This window comes from Rattus norvegicus, chromosome 5 (assembly GCF_021556685.1).
Source record: "Rattus norvegicus strain SHRSP/BbbUtx chromosome 5, alternate assembly SHRSP_T2T, whole genome shotgun sequence".
Lineage (NCBI taxonomy): Eukaryota > Metazoa > Chordata > Mammalia > Rodentia > Muridae > Rattus > Rattus norvegicus.
In genome coordinates this window covers 27,579,665-27,580,000 of record NC_141538.1, presented here as the reverse complement: position 1 = coordinate 27,580,000, position 336 = coordinate 27,579,665, and positions in this window count along the sequence as shown.

Sequence of the window (336 nt, the reverse complement as noted above, 5' to 3'; positions counted from 1 at the left end):
GCTGGGGTCCACGATGAGGGGAAGGGGGATGCTGGACACTCAGCCCGGTCTTCCAAGTATTTCCGAGTTACCACAAGGAGCACACTGGCTTGCCCCCTTCCCTTTCACTCAGTGTACCGCTTCTCTTTTCCCATAGGCACACATGGACACACACTCGTTAGCAAGTGATGCAGACAGTTACCACAGGTACTAAAGAGAGTTCCAGGGTTCTGTGGCATTGTGAGTTTTGAGGTGCCTCGCGCCATAACCCTGACGGGTTTGCTATTCACTGGACACCTAGGCTGGGCTAGTCTTAAACCCCTGGCAATCTCTCTGCCTTAGCCTTCTAGGCACTGC